The sequence below is a fragment of the Chrysemys picta genome, chromosome 2 (genome assembly GCF_011386835.1).
Source record: "Chrysemys picta bellii isolate R12L10 chromosome 2, ASM1138683v2, whole genome shotgun sequence".
Classification (NCBI taxonomy): Eukaryota; Metazoa; Chordata; order Testudines; family Emydidae; genus Chrysemys; species Chrysemys picta.
This window is the reverse complement of record NC_088792.1, coordinates 134,757,279-134,763,278: the sequence shown is the minus strand read 5'-3', so window position 1 is coordinate 134,763,278 and position 6,000 is coordinate 134,757,279.

Genomic DNA, 6,000 nt, shown 5'->3' with positions numbered 1-6,000 from the left:
GAGTGCAATATAACGTAATTCACCAGAGTGATTAAGGACAAATATTTGCATTGTTTCTAGCACTATTGTCATGCTAAAGAAAAAATGCTTTGTAGGCAACAAGGCCAGTTTAATTGGCCAGAATACAATATATCTGAAATGTCAGTGGGCTGATCTAATCAGCTAGTGGCACTAATAGAGTTAAATTGGTTTTGAAATACCAACAGGAGGCATGTATAAAAACACCTCAGCCAAAAAATTGGCCACCTTCACTGTATCTGAAACACAAAGTCTGAATTTTAGATAGCTGCCTTAAAGGGATTTGAAAAGATCACCATGCAGAAAAGAGAGGAAATCAAGGTCATCAAGAACAATACATTAAAAAAAAAATTCTATCGGCTTTATTGTGCCTTATTGTACAAAAGCCAGTGCCCACAGCTCTGGGAAGCATTATGCCTCAGGGACAGTATTTTCCAGAGTTCCCCATTACGTAGGAACAGTTCACCTGCTGCCATTTCCCCACTCCATAGCTCACTATCCCCACACCCCCACATCATCCTTTTTGGCTTTGTCATAGCCTAGCTGGGAGATTATTTCAATGGGGGTTTTCATTGTGTAAGGGTGGCAGAGACTTGCTCTTTTGGATACTAAAGTAAACAGATTTGAAGCAGAATACATTCAGGGAAGGAAAAGATCAATTGAATAAGAAGGTGCCAGTCTCACCTATTGTTTTCTATCTTCTTACCATAACTGCACCTTACTAAATCTTTCACTTAATTATTAGTGCAAAATTCCATCCCATCTTAGGTACATCACAGAATTGTAATTGTACTTGAGAAGTGACGATATGCAAATTGCATCTTTACATCAACAGATGTGCTCTCTTGTAGGTGAAAAATTCACATGTGGTGCATAGGACTAGCAGAAAGCCTCGACACCACTAAAGGTCTGCATGGGGTCTGCACCCGGGGGAGTCTGCTGCTGGAGCAGCTACATAGGGTTGCCAGCACATCCCTATAGGCCACGGAAAAGATCTCTACATTGGCCTTGCCTAGGCTAGCATAGAGGGTCACAAGTGCAAGCCTGGGTGTGAATCCATGTTTTACATGAATCTAGTGGCCCCAGCACCCTATGCATCTGGTACAAAAAGACTTTGGCTGCTATTAAACCCATAGGCTGGAACAGCAACTCTATGGGGACTATAGAGCTGCCCTATACCCTGTATCTTGATTGGTGGTGGATTTCATCTCCTCAATTGCTCCACATTCCACCCACATTCTGATGAATATTTAGACTATATGAGAATGGGATGGATTTCACTGTATGTGCATTTCTATTCACTTTAGTAGCAAAAATAAATTTTACTATTCTAACTCTGCAGCACCAATACAACTATGTAAGAATGATCTGGATGCTTTCCTGGCTCCTGCACAGTCAACAGAATTCTGGAATGGCGTTCCGGCTGCAGGACGACATGCACAATCTCATTGCCCTCAATTTTTGCCTTCAGTCGCAACGATGGGATCCTAAATGATGACAATCAGTTCAGAATTTTTATTCTTGGATTATCATTTAGGAGTACAGAAAAAATACTCAGTATGACTTCTAGACAGGTTTTAGGTTGTGATTATAAGGATGGCACAGTAGAAAAGAGTTTCACATTTAGTCTAATATAATAAAAATATTTCTGAGGGAAGAACTACATTGGCTTGAAATCAACAGCATTCATTGTGACAAGTGTTCCATATTTTCTGAATAAGGATCTATGAATTGGGTCAAATTTGGGCCCATCCACCTTGACTGTATCCTTTGTGAATGTCGCAGGGTTGTTACACCCGTCTCCCTTTGGGGGGCGGGATGGGGAGTGTTACATCTGTAGGGCTTCCCCCGGTCTTGGGGCTGCATGGCCCTATGCCCTTAATCAGTGATACGACACTTGCAATCAGGGCAGCGTGGCCTGATGGCTGGAGTCAATAATGGCCCCAGCTGTCCAGGCGGTGCAGCCTAGCGGCCAGAGTCCATAATACAGCCCCTGCTGTCAGGGCGGTGCGGCCTAGAGGCCAGAGTCAATAGTGCTAGGGAGCTGGGCCACTACCCTGGGGTGGGCAGTGGCCAGGATAGGGGCATCCAGACCCATCCTCTCCCAACCCAGGGCCCTGTTGGTGGCGGGGTTGCCCACCACCCACTCAGCGGGGATCCTACGAAAACATGCCGAGCCTGTCTCCAGTTCTACAACTGCTTCCCCACCAAGTTTCCCTGGGTCACTTCCTACCCGACTCTCCACAGTTTGTCATCTTGGGGTCTACATGGTCTCTCCCCTCTCTGTGGCATCTCAAGTCTGTGTGTAGGGGTCCATCTCTGGTTGGCTGGCTTCCACGTCCTGGAATGCAGGCAGTCCTCCCCCAGGAGTCAGCAGCATGTCTCCTTCTTCATCGTTGGACAGCCAGACTGAGCTGCTCTGCTGCCTTTTATATTATGCATGCCCAACAGGGCAGAGGGGGCGTGGCCTCCTCAGCCAAGAGAGAAGGGTTAACCTCTGTTGCACCAGTGCGGGGTTGATACACCCCGTCACAGCGAAGCACAACTAATGATGAACTGTGGCTTTGCTGCTCGAGTTCATAGTACTGTGGTAGGGGTTAAAAAATTCTAAACTCCTTTCCTAGGTTGCTTCCTAGGCTACACCATTTCCTAGGCTGGTGGGTCTAAGACACTGTAAACAGATGATTTAGGCAAGTAGGTGTGTTGTGCTGGAAGACCGGTATTGATTTCAGCAGGTGGTGACTGACAGGCCTGTGCTGTGGTGAGGAGCTATATGTATTTGTGATTATCATGTGCATGCTAGTTGTTGTTGTGTGGATGACTGTGTTGATTTGTGCGTGGGTTGTGTTGTGCTGGGAGATCGGTGATGAGTTGTGCATGGGCTGTGCTTGGGAACTCTGTGTTTATGTGTTTGGGTATATGGATTGTGTTGGGGAGTTTGTGTTTAGTTTTACAGGTAGTGAATCAACATTTGGAGAACTGTGGAATTTGGACCAAGTAATCCACCATCTGTGAAGTCTCCCTCATATCACTGACTCATTACAACCAATGAAATTGTTGCAAGAAAACTAGCTTTAGAGTAAAAGTGGTGATCGGTTGTGTTACCTCTATCAAAATAATTGAAGATTCTTGGCATGGCATAGAAATATGCCTTACTGTTTTATTACATAAAGATATTGTAATTGTTTTATTTGTACATAAATTAAATATAGTCTTTCTACAACTAAATACAGCTCATTTGCCATCCTGGGGTGCATAATGCTACTCAGTTCTGACCCAATAAAGGTCTTGGAAATAAATTATAATTAAAATATTATCACATTTATGAGTTAATATAATGTATTAAATTATATTTTGTACTATAATCCACTTGTATACATGATGTGGCATGTACCAAGTAACTCAAATTTAGGGCCAAATTTTAATTCAAGCCCTTTTAATTCAATGGCAGTCTTTTCATTGACCTCAGTGGGCTTTGGGTCAGTCCCATAATGCTTCATGTACTCTAACAAGACACAAATATTGTTAGATGATTTACCTAGGCACATTTGGCTATGTAAGTTACGTTGTAAGAGTAGAATAACAGCTCACCAGTTCCTCCCTTCAAAACATCCTGTCAATAACCATATGTTTTCTCACTGATGCAGAATTAGCTCAAGGAGCTGGTGGTGACTTTCCCCTCCATACTATCCCCCTTATTATACTTGCCATTTAATCAATGCATTTTTTGTTCTCCTCAGTACTGCAGAAGAGAGAGGAGCATAGGGGACTTGCATATGGCACAAAGCACTGAACTCTGCTGTAAGGTAATGAGCACCTTTACATCTTCTTAAAGTCAATCGGATGTGCACATTTGCTGAAAGTGTATTGGGGCCATAGAAATTAGATGTGTGTACAAACAAAAGAATAAATGTCCAACGTCTGGCACTCTCAGGCCAATACTCCGGGTTCCACGTCGTGGTCTACATAATAGACTTAGTGACGATAGTGCTCTTTTTAAAAAAAATAGGTCACTACTTTGACTTTTAATATGAGAAAGCTGAAATCAAATTAATTTTCTACTTAATTTTATTGTATTGATCAGAAAATAACAAAAGAAATGCATGAAATGATGATTTCTAACAGTAGGGCACCATTTGACAATAGCTTGTAGGAAGTGTCTGCATATGAAAGGCGTTACATCAGAAGATTACTTAGACTAAGATAGCAAATAAATATTATACCTTGTTAAACTGAATAGCTAAATATATCTCATATTATAGTCATTTTCAATTTGTATCTCTTTTTTTATAATAATAGATCAATCATACTCTTGCAACAGTGAAATTAGACTATCAACCAACTTCCAGTTTACTGGGATACACACTTCCTGGAAGCCAGCATAAAATTATGTTACTATCAGTGGATGCTTTTTACTCCCAGTGTAATCAGATTTCTTTTCTTTCAGTTCACTGAATTTGTTAATTTCAGTATTATCAATTACTGAACTGAGACAATTTGTCAATTTCAGAAGATACCATGAAGCTAAGCCTATATGAAGGAAACTGTTAAATTATGAAGCACAAACTTTAAATTATGGGTCTATGATATTAGTCATTTTAAATAATTTCTTTTAATTTTTCCTTAGTTATGGTATATTTTAGTGCCTTTTGACAGTTCTCAGAAATCAAATGAAAATGGTGACACTATATGTTGATTAAAAATAAAAATGGCCCCTTCTTCTTTACTAAATTTAAACCCTAATATTAAAATTAATTCATTCCTAATATTTGTGTCAACTGCTACCTCTAGCTGATTTTTTTTCTTGACATAATATGCTTTTATTTCCTTGTTTAATTTATACACTGTTTGCAGAGGTGTAACTTCCCACTGCAGTTCCATAATTACTTTGTTTCCTTAGGCATTATAGGCAATAAGTTAAAATAAATATTTCTTGACAGTCCTAATTTTTTCTTCTTTTTGTAAATGGAAAAAATTAAAATGTAGACGTTACAACATGTACAACAATTGCAATATATGGAATAGCTGTACCTGGCATCATAATGTACTAAATATGGTGAGAAGAGATTTTTAAGGAGATATGGTATAGTCCAGTGCTAGAGTGCTGGGCTGAGACTCAAGAAGATATACAGTCTATTCCCACCTCTGCCACTGACGTGCTCTGTGACCTTATGCAAATCACTTAACCTCCGTGTGCCTCTGTTTCCCCTCCAAACCATTGTCTGTCTTGTCTATTTAGATTATGATCTTTTTGGGGCAAGGACCGTCTCACTATGTGTTTGTAGAATGCCTAGCACTATGGGACTGGTTCATGACTGGGACCTCTGGAGACTACTGTAAGACAACTAATAATTAAGGCAGATACTTTATTTCACCTACCCACAATTTGGGTTAATCCATCTGAATTGTGACGAATATAGTTGTATAGAGGATTTAAACTGTCCAAGAACCATTAATGCCTAAATTTGTATTGCCTTCTGTAGAAGTAATATTAGGCCTTTAATACTAAAGGGATACTCATGACAGATCTCTCATCATCATGGTATCGAAGGCATCAATGCACAAAAGGGGTGAGGTGGTATGATGCTCAGCATCACAACACCTCACTGTTAAGCGCCTAGAAAATCACTGTGATTCACAAAGCCTGAGTTAGGCACCTGAGTGATTACCCAATGCATGGGGAGAGACAGGCATCTTAGATGATGATTCTCAAAAGCCAGCCCACTAGGCGGGGAGCTGCCAAAGCTAGCCAATGAGAGATGCCAACAAGAGGGGTGTGTTATGTTCTGCCTCTGTCTCAGGTGCCTAACTCTAGGTTGCTGGGAGGCATCTCTCTCTGCTTGGGATTCTTAGCTTGAAACTTTCTTTTGGCATTAGGCACCCATGCCGTTAGCAAGAAGCGGTGAGGAGGAGGAGAAGAAGAGGAGGAGGAGGAGACCTTCCTTCATAACTTTTAGGCCAGTTATTAGGGTACTCACCTGG